Source organism: Hordeum vulgare, chromosome 4H (assembly GCF_904849725.1).
Source record: "Hordeum vulgare subsp. vulgare chromosome 4H, MorexV3_pseudomolecules_assembly, whole genome shotgun sequence".
In the NCBI taxonomy this organism is placed as follows: Eukaryota; Viridiplantae; Streptophyta; class Magnoliopsida; order Poales; family Poaceae; genus Hordeum; species Hordeum vulgare.
The window spans coordinates 151,484,328-151,491,773 of NC_058521.1; the positions used below are offsets into that span (position 1 = coordinate 151,484,328).

The window sequence follows — 7,446 nt, forward strand, 5'->3', positions numbered from 1 at the left end:
ATTCAGACTATTTTTGTGCAATTAATGACATTGTACATGATGATTCAGACTGTTTGTAGTAGATTGTGTAGTACTTGAGTATCTTTGTAGCAAAATCTGATAAACTGTTATCTTTTATTCTCTTTTTTGTTTTGTAGATCAGTTTCTTTACAGGTCGAGTGGGAGAGGACGAATTACCTCCGTTGTGGGATCCAGTTAAGACACCAGTTCATCATCTAGATAAGCGACATAAGCAACAACGTCAAAAAAATCAAGTCAAAAATTCAGGTTTGATGCATCCAACCTTTACCCTTGTCATTGATTTATGTGTGTTGCCATATATGATATGCATTACAATGATGAATTTATAGTCCTTGATTTAAACATATTTCTCTGCATAATGCCATATATGACATGCATTACATTGCTGAAAAATTGACATCCTGTTGATTACATTTTTTTATTTGATGGTTATTTAGTGGTAATATGAATTCGACAAGTGTGGATGGAAAAAGGATGAGGGAGGAGGAAGATGATGATATTATGCTTTTCTTGTTGCCTGCATTGCACCTCTTGGGTCCTAGTGTACCCAAAAAGCGTCAGCATACATCGATACTGTCCGGCAAGGAGCGCCTACGAGAAATACTTGAAGGTCACGTGATGGATTGCCAAGTAGCATTTCGTATGGAACCTGAGATCTTCAAGTCATTGGCTAACTATCTTAGATGAGATAATCTGATGCGTGATACAAGAGTGAAGGTAGAGGAAAAACTTGGGTTCTTCTTGTACATGCTTTCACACAATGCATCATTTGAAGATCTACAACTCCAGTTCAAGTACAGCGGCGAGACATTACATCGCCATATCAAGGCATTTTTCAACATAGTCCCTGCTCTCACCTATAGATTTCTAAAACTTCCCAATGTTCAACACACCAATCAGACGATTAGTACAAATCCACGCTTCTTCCCCTACTTCAAGGTACCTTATTAGGTATTAGCTGTGAAGTAGTTATTTTTCTCACAAGATCACAAAATCATTCTTCATCCTTTTCCTTGCAGAATTGCATTGGAGCAATCGATGGTCCCATATCCCTATTACTATAAGAGGAGACAAAGCTGCTCCATATAGGAATAGAAAGGGCACACTAAGTCACAATGTGATGTTGGCTTGCGACTTTGATTTAAATTTCACTTTCATCTCATGTGGCTGGGAGGGATCTGCAACGGATGCGAAAGTCCTTAGATCGGCTTTCAGGTCTAAGGACACACACAGAGACAACCTCCAATCCTGTTTAAAATATCCATTTCAGGTCTGGATGTGTGTACTCCTCCATTGGCAAAGTAGCTTAGCTGCGCATATCAGTTGATGAATTATACCATCCATGGATTTTAGTCACTTGATGCATATTCAGTTTAACTAGTCTTGTAACATGGATGGTTTCCGGTCTGCCAACTGTAGAGCTCCATCGCCATCAGTGAGATGGACATTAAACATTTGGCTTGCATTAGTATTAGAGCTGTAGTTCGTTGAACATTCTGCTTGCATGATACGGAGTACATGGTATTGTGGTGGATGTTTCCTCTGTAGTTTAAACTGAATCGTGGAACAAAGTTACATGCATATCTTGTTGGAAATGAATTGCCAATATATGGATCATGTAGTTTTGCTGTCTGATTCAGTATCCTGTACATAGATTTTTTGCTTTATTTCTGTTAATCAGACACACATTTGCTGTCTGATTCAGTATCATGTAGTTTTGCAAATATATGGGTCTTGTAGTATCATGTAGTTTTGCTTAATTAGGTCTTTATTTAATGATGAGTTCATGGTTCATGACCCTTATTATGCCTTGCTTGAACCAGAAATGCCAGCTGAAGAACATGGATATGAGTAGGCCCATCGGCGAGAAGTGCACAATCGAGGAACAAGTGTTGTTTATTTATTTTTCGAATGAATCGCAACAGTTTGGAGTAGTTTGTACTAAATTATCAAGGATGATATGTAATCTGTGCTGAATTATCACAAAAGTTCTTGCTTATATATGCTACTGTTGCATTCAAATGCTATGTTGCACACCATTTTTTGTATGATTATCAAGGATTTTTGTTTATCTTGTTATACGGTGCACATCAATTTTGTATGGTTATCTAGGATGTTTGTTTTTCTTGTTGAACCAAACCCCCCTTTTAGTTTGAGAGAACCAAATGAGTTTGAAGAGAAGGGGTTTGACATGGATGAGCTATGGAGTGGATTGGTGACTGGCAGGATCAATTCGATCCACTAGGGGATTAGTTCCACTAGGGGATTAGTTCCCCTGGAACCAAATAAGGCCTAAGAGGAATTAAGGCGTGAAAGGGGATGTAGCTCAAATGGTAGAGCGCCCGCTTTGCATGCGGGAGGCACGGGGTTCGATCCCCCGCATTTCCATTATTTTTTCTGTATTCTCGCATGAAAAACCACGACCCATTTGGCAGGGTCTTTTTTTACAATTTTTTGGAGTGATGTGTCAATCTAGAATCATAAAAACTTCGGAACATAATTTTAAACGACGTCCATCCACAAAACAAACAACCGTCCGTTTTGTAGTTTTTCTTACCATTCCTTAGGGTGGTACATAACCAATTTTTCAATGTAGAATCATAAGAACTTCGGAACATAACTTTAAGCGACACCTACCCACAAAACACACTGTTCGAGAGGAGACAACCAAGCCCCCTTTTGTAGTTTTTTTTACAATTTCCTAGGGTGGTTCATAGACAATGTAGAATCATAAGAACTTCGAAACATAACTTTAAGCGGCATCCATCCATACAACAAACCACGCCTATTTTTCAGATTTTTTTACAATTTCTTGGGATGTTGCATAGTCGATGTAGAATCATAAGAACTTCGGAACATAACTTTACGCGACCCCCATCCACAAAAAACACTGCTCGAGAGGAGACTGCCAAGCCCATTTTGCAGTTTTTTTACAATATTTTGGGGTGATGCATAGCCAATGTAGAATCATAAGAACTTTCGAACATTACTTTAAACGACACCCACCCACAAAACAAACCACTCCCTGTTTTGCAGTTTTTTTAACAATTTCTTGGGGTGGTGCATAGCCAATGTAGGATCATAAGAACTTGAGAACATAACTTTAAGCGGCACCCACCCACAAAGCAAACCATCATCCGTTTTGCAGGTTTTTTACAATTTCTTGGGGTGGTGCATAGCCAACGTACAATCATAAGAACTTCAGAACTTCTTGGGGTGGTGCATAGCCAATGTACAATCATAAGAACTTCAGAACATAACTTTAAGCAACACCCACCCACAAAACACACTGCTCGAGAGGAGACAACCAAGCCCATTTTGCAGGTTTTTCTTTTACAATTTCTTCGGGTGGTGCATAGCCAATGTAGAATCATAAGAACTTCGGAACATAACTTTAAGAGACACGCACCCACAAAACAAACCAGTGCCTGTTTTGCAGTTTTTTTTACAATTTCTTGGGGATGATGCATAGCCAATGTAGAATCATAAGAACTTAGGAACATAACTTTAAGAGACACCCACCCACAGAACACACTGCTCGAGAGGAGACAACCAGGCCAAGGGCTCATAATCTTAAAACCGTGAAACATCAAGGTGTCAATCCTACTATCTTTGACATCAGTTGTTCCTCCACTATGCACAAAGAGTTTCCCCCTAACGTAAACTGGTTCGCCGCTCTCCCGCTCAGAAATTTGAACCGGTCGGTGACCGTTCTCGTTCCTCGACCCCTTTGTCTGTTGGTCTGGGAACAGGAGGGGGAGAGACTGTGCTGAGTATTCGGTGAACAGAGGTTTCCCTGAGCTATTCACGGATGCATCATATTGGTGGCTGGATTGGCGCCACCGCTACGTCAAAATAATTGGACCCTACTTCATCCTCATCCTGGGAAGCAAATGGTCTCTTCGTCCTATCAGGCTTGAGATATGAGGAAGTTAGGCTTCAAATTTTAAGGATGTCCACGATTTGTATTGTTTGTACCCAATCTGTTTAATGAACAAGTGGAAACTTCTCTCACAAAAAAGGTGCCTCGACATGATGGCGAGAGGTTCAATATGATAATTTGGTCAATGAAGATTACCCCCAAAGCAAAGTTGGAATATGAGACGGGCCTAGGGCCCATATGACTTAGAAAAAATCTCTAAGGGTCCATGTAGGTGGCATGACAAGGAGTGGTGGGAAGTTTAGTCCCACCTTGCTGGTGGAGAAGGAGTTGGACCTCCTTATAAGGGTTTCTCTTCCACCTGCTTTTGGAGCTTGAGAAGAGAATAAGCCCTCACACACTCCTCCTCCGCCGCCCACACCTCGTCACGACAGGTCGCGAGTTGCCGGATTGAGCTGAGCTGAGATCATACCTACGTGGTTATTTTTGCCGGTCAGGAACAGAGGGTCCGTAAGAGACGCGCCACAATCTAAGACGTCGGATCGTGGGATGTTATCGACTCGGATGTTGGTCCAGTCCATGTCTCTCAACTCGGACACGCATATATAGATGCGAGGTCTAGTGATAACCCATAAGTATAGCGGACCCTGAAAGTATTTACCGGTAGCATTTCACCCTAATTTATTAATTCGACACAAAGGGAGCCAAAGAATATTTATCGGCCTTTACAATTGAGTTGTCAATTTAACCGCACCTAGGATATCTCTCTGCATCAAAGGTGTAGTAGCACGTCAAATAATAGTAGTAGTAGTAGTAACAGTGATAGTAGCAACTTTGTGACAGTAGTGATAGTGACATCAACAATAGTAACAATAGTGATAGTGACAACGACAATAATAACTTAGCAAGATTCAGTATATGTGAAGTGTAGGCCATGGTGCAATGATGGAAATATATGTATGACATCAATCATGTAACAATTACTATTGTAAAAGGGGTCGAGAGTCTGTCTGTTGCCAATATGGTACATTTGAGGAACTTCAATCCTCACAAGCCCAAGGGAAAGAATTATGTCGAACAGAATATCGACTTTAAGAGTCCCTCGCGTACTCCTCCTCCGCCGCTTGCCTCGCCAAGCCACGCCTCATCATGACGCACCGTGCCGCGGGTTGCAGGATTGAGCCGAGCCAAGCTCATACCTACGTGCTTATTTTTGTCGGTCAAGAATAGAGAGTCTGTAACTGATGCACCACGATCTAAGACGTCGGAACATGAGCTGTTACCGACTCGGACGTGGGTCTAGCCGATGTCTCTCCACCCGGACATGCATATATATATATATATATGAGAGGTCTAGTGATAACCCAAAAGTATAGGGGATCAAGACAGTCTTCACAGGTTGTATTTCACCCTAATTTATTGATTCGACAGAAAGGGAGCCAAATAATATTTATCGGCCTTGACGATTGAGTTGTAAATTCAACCGCACCTGGGATATCCTGTCTACAGCAAAGGTTTAGTAGCAGGACAAATAATAGTAGTAGCAGTAACAGTGATAACAAAAAGTTTGTGAAAGCAGTGATAGTGAAAGCAACAATAGTAACAGTAGTGATAGTGACACCAGCCATAATAACTTAACAAGATTCAATACATGTAAATCGTAGGCTGATGACCCACAAGTATAGGGTATCTATCGTAGTCCTTTCGATAAGTAAGAGTGTTGACAAGCGGTTTTTAGTAAGGTATTCTCTGCAAGCACAAAAATTATCGGTAACAGATAGTTTTGTGATAAGATAATTCGTAACGGGTAGCAAGTAACAAATGTAACAAAGGTGCAACAAGGTGCCCAATCCTTTTTGTAGCAAAGGACAAGCCTAGACAAACTCTTATATAAGGAAAAGCGCTCCCGAGGACACATGGGAATTTCTGTCAAGCTAGTTTTCATCATGCTCATATGATTCACGTTCGTTACTTTGATAATTTGGTATGTGGGTGGACCGGTGCTTGGGTGCTGCCCTTACTTCGACAAACCTCCCACTTATGATTAACCGCTCTCGCAAGCATCTGCAACTATGAAAGAAGAATTAAGATAAATCTAACCATATCATGAAACATATGGATCCAGATCAGCCCCTTACGAAGCAACACATAAACAAGGGTTTAAGCTTCTATCACTCTAGCAACCCATCATCTACTTATTACTTCCCAATGCCTTCCCCTAGGCCCAAATAATGGTGAAGTGTCATGTAGTCGACGTTCACATGACACCACTAGAGGAGAGACAACATACATCTTATCGAAATATCGAACGAATACCAAATTCACATGATTACTTATAACAAGGCTTATCCCATGTCCTGAGGAACAAACGTAACTACTCACAAAGCATATTCATGTTCATAATCAGAGTATTAATAATCATTAAGGATCTGAACATATAATCTTCCACCAAATAAACCAACTAGCATCAACTACAAGGAGTAATAAACACTACTAGCAACCCACAGGTACCAATCTAAGGTTTTGAGACAAAGATCAGATACAAGAGATGAACTAGGGTTTGGAGAGGAGATGGTGCTGATGAAGATGTTGATGGAGATTGACACCCTCTCGATGAGAGGATTGTTGGTGATGACGATGGCTTTGATTTCCCCCTCCGGGTGGGAAGTTTCCCCGGCGGAATAGCTTTGTCGGAGCTCTAGATTGGTTCTGTCGAAGTTCCGCCTCGAGACGGCGACGCCTCGTCCCGAAAGGTCTGATATGATTTTTTCCAGGTCAAAACCCTTCATATAGAAGAAGATGGGCATCGGAGGCCTGTCAGGGGGCCCACAAGCCTGCAGGGCACGACCAGGGGGATAGGTCGCGCCCCCTGGCTTGTGACCTCCTGGTGGGTCCCCTCCGGTATTTCTTTCGCTCATTATTTTTTATAAATTCCAAAAATTCTCTCCATAACTTTTCAGGACTTTTCGAGCGGCGCAGAATAGGTCTCTCAGATTTGCTCTTTTCCAGTCCAAAATTCCAGCTGTCGTCATTCTCCCTCTTCATGTAAATCTTGTAAAAGAAGAGAGAAAGACATAAGTATTATACCATAATGTGTATTAACAGCCCATAATGCAATAAATAATGATATAAAAGCATGATGCAAAATGGATGTATCAACTCCCCCAAGCTTAGACCTCGCTTGTCCTCAAGCGAAAGCCGTGATCGATAAATATGCCCATATGTTAAGAGACCCCCCGCTCGCCCCTCGGCATCTCCCTCTCCCGCAACCACCACCCCACGTGACCCCCTCCCGCCTACCGCGACGACCCCTCCCTCTCCCGCACTCACCAACCCCACGACCCCCTGCCTCTCGGTCTCTCTCCCAGACCGACGCAACACCCACCTACCACCGAGAACCCTCCCTCCCCACCGACAAACCCCACCGCACCGAGAGCCCCCCCTCTCTTGGCTCTCTCCCTCCCAGATCGGCCCCAACCCCCCACCGATCCCCCTCTCCCCTTCGGCCTCCCTCCCCACCGAGGCCCCCCACCAGAACCAACCTC

General features: G+C 42.6%; 1 non-coding gene across 1 annotated transcript; it reads left to right on the forward strand.

Annotated features, from left to right (window-relative positions):
* Positions 1 to 2,336: 2,336 nt before the first annotated feature.
* Positions 2,337 to 2,409, forward strand: TRNAA-UGC. The gene has a single exon. It is a non-coding gene; the product is annotated as a tRNA-Ala (tRNA).
* Positions 2,410 to 7,446: the final 5,037 nt, after the last annotated feature.